Source organism: Zootoca vivipara, chromosome Z1 (genome assembly GCF_965207765.1).
Source record: "Zootoca vivipara chromosome Z1, rZooViv2.hap1.1, whole genome shotgun sequence".
Lineage (NCBI taxonomy): Eukaryota > Metazoa > Chordata > Lepidosauria > Squamata > Lacertidae > Zootoca > Zootoca vivipara.
The window spans coordinates 41,017,473-41,020,527 of record NC_142583.1 but is presented as its reverse complement, the minus strand read 5'-3'; positions in this window follow the sequence as shown (position 1 = coordinate 41,020,527).

Genomic DNA, 3,055 nt, shown 5'->3' with positions numbered 1-3,055 from the left:
GCTTCTGGGGCTGGCAGTGGCGGCGGCTACCCTGCTTGGCTGGAGAGGACGGGAGGGTTGGGCAGGCGAGAGGGGGTGGCAGGGCGGGCGAGGGCGAGGCAAGGCAAGGCACGGCCGCAATCACGATGGCTCCGAGGCGTTGCTGCATATCAGCATAATATTTCAACCATGTCATGGGTTCAAGCCCCACCTTGGGGGAAAATTCCTGCATTGCAGGGGGTTGGACTAGATGACCCTTGTGGTCCCTTCCGACTACAATTCTATGATTCTATTGATATATTACCATAGCATATGCATCATTCTGCTTTCTTGGAATTGTCCTAGGCATAGCATCCAACTCCTAGAGGCCTAGGTGCCTCCCCCCCCCCCAATTACTGGTAAATACCGTATTTGAAAGAGTCACCCCCCCATGTTAATGGGCTTTCTATGTGGGGCTTACCTGCCCCCCCCCTCAGTATTTTATTAAGGGTGGAAGAGGGAGGGAAGGAAGAAAGAAATAGAGAGAGGGATAACTCACATTTGTGGGTGCCTCTGGGTGACGCTGTGCTGCTGGAACTCTGCAGCAAGAGGAAGATACTGGTACGCCTGTACAGGAGCCTTGTAAGCAGCTTTCTCTCTGCTTGATACAGTATACAGATGCAGGAGGAGGGGCAGACTGGAACACCACTGCTTTTTATAAACATCACTGTGTCTATCAAAGCTACACACACCCCTTTTTTCTTATTCACTTCCTTTTAGCCTTGCAGAGCCACCTCAGTCAAATTGAATCCTCTGCACCCTCATTAAATCGCCAATAGAACTCTTAATGCGATCCCTGAATGCTCATTAACAACTCCCACTGAAGAACAATAGGGTGAAGTGGTGAGCTATCAAATCTTGCCTGAAAGGGGGTATCTGTTCCATTGTCTTAACTGCTTAACTTTGCTTTATTTATTTGATGTGTTTTTGTTACAGTTGTGTTCCCGCCCCCCAGCAAGCGGAGACTGAGCGGCTCTCGCTAAAGCAAAACACATCTCCCGTTTGCCCTTTTCCACTTCAGTTTTTGGAGGGGAAAAGTGCTGGTTATGGTATGTAAAATACGTTAATTTTTTGCTTCTAGGGGGGGCAGCTGCGACCCGCCTCCCCCCCGGGTACGCCTATGATAGTGTTTAAAATATATAATGCAGATGAGGAGAGAATCAAAGAAAGAAGGAGCAAGACAAAAATTAAGATGGGAGAAGAAAGTGGGCAGGCAATGAAAACTTGGGGAAGTCTAGACTATTGGCCATGGAGTCAATACAACACAGACTTGCTATGTCAGATACTGGAGATCTGCAAGATGTGCCTTCTACATAGCATGCCAACAACGGCCCAAAGAGAGACCAGGACTTCTTGATTTGAACTATCGGTAATCAGCCAGTTCCCCAATTGCCTATTTCTAGCCCGCATTGTAATGCTGATTAATTTGGACTCCTTTCAGCCACAATACAAGGTCTAATGCTGTGACGTCTGATAGTTAGATACAATCATACAGCAGTGTATGGGAATCTTTGAGCCATAAAGGGATTGCTAAAACAGCCACACATGTTATCTGTCTCAAAAAAAAAATCCTGCCTAAGAAAAATTGATGAAAGATCTTTAAAGCAGACTCCAGGGAAGTCCAGGGAAGTGTTATGGAAAGCAAAGCCATCAAAATCCTCAAATTATTGAACTAGCAGCAGCCTTAAGAGAAACACAGATAATCATTGGGTATTTAAACCTCTATTAGACGAAAACAAATTTAAACATTCAGTGAAGCTTTCAGGGTGTTAGAAAAACCACATACTACTTGTCACACGTGAACTGTTTTCTAAAGAAAAGTTTGATTATTTTGTTATGTTTCTTTAGAATACACACACACCTTCTGTCTCTGCCTTTTTGCTCCTTCTACTAGTAGATTTTCCTCATTTGAAATTCCAGCTCAAGTCAGAGCTATGACCCTGCTCAGCATCTCAAGGATTTGCCTCTAGCCATAATTATACTCACCTTTGCGCTCTCTGCACTTTGCCAAGCGACAACAGCTATAAAATTATCAAGGGGAGGGGAGGAAATCAACAGCATTTTTAAGGGTCACCAAAATAGGTTACAAGTTTGTCCATTGACATTTCCCTGCTGGAAAAGTCAGGGCAGGAGGTCAAAAACATGGCTGACTAACAAGACAGAAGTCAGGAAAAAGGTTATGCGAATAGTAGCATCAGCTGTTAATAATGCAACAGGGGGGGGGACACATTTTTTGGACAAGCAATGGAAAGAAACCATACCAAGAAAAGTGGAAATATGCAAGGGTCTTCCAAGAAATTACTACGTAATGTTGCAAGAGAAATTACTGTACTGTAAAAGAGATGGGTCTGTTGGTTAAATATCAGACCAGTATTTGGTAGTTTCTCATACATATTTAGCAGGTTCTCCCCATAGAGGAGAACATGGGTTGCGGAAGGGTTAACAAGACATCCCAGGGTCAGTTTGGATGGCCACATGTGTGATTGGTGGATGTGCTGTTGCTGGGGAAATTTGCATGCAGCAAATGATTGATTGACAGCCTTACCCTATATATGCTTAGCGAGCAGCTTTCAGTTCCACTTTTGCTGCTCGCAACGAATCTCCTGCCCGCCCTCCTCTAATTTTAGGCGTTCTTGCATTGACCTTGCTGCACCTCTCATGGGGTCGCCTGTTTGGGATCAGGGGCCTGGTAGGAATTTTGCCACTTGGCTGATTGGCTGGTGCCAGGTGGTTTTTGCCTACTACGCTGCAATAAGTCACAACTTGTAAGGTTGGCGGTTAGGCATTGGTTCAAATTGGATGGTGGAAGGGTACGGATTTTGGTTGGGCCCACCCCTCATGGTTGCTGCTGCCTTTAGGGGTATTCCTTTAAATGAATCCTGGGGCTCTACATGTTTGTCCATTTATCCCCGTTAGGGGCCAGGGCCGCGCATGAGCCTCGGGGAGCATCTGAGGGATGAGGTCAAGGGCGTGGGCCGCTGCCCCAATCTCTCCCAGAGGGTGCTTACCTACTGGCTCCCCTACTAGGCTAGTGGGA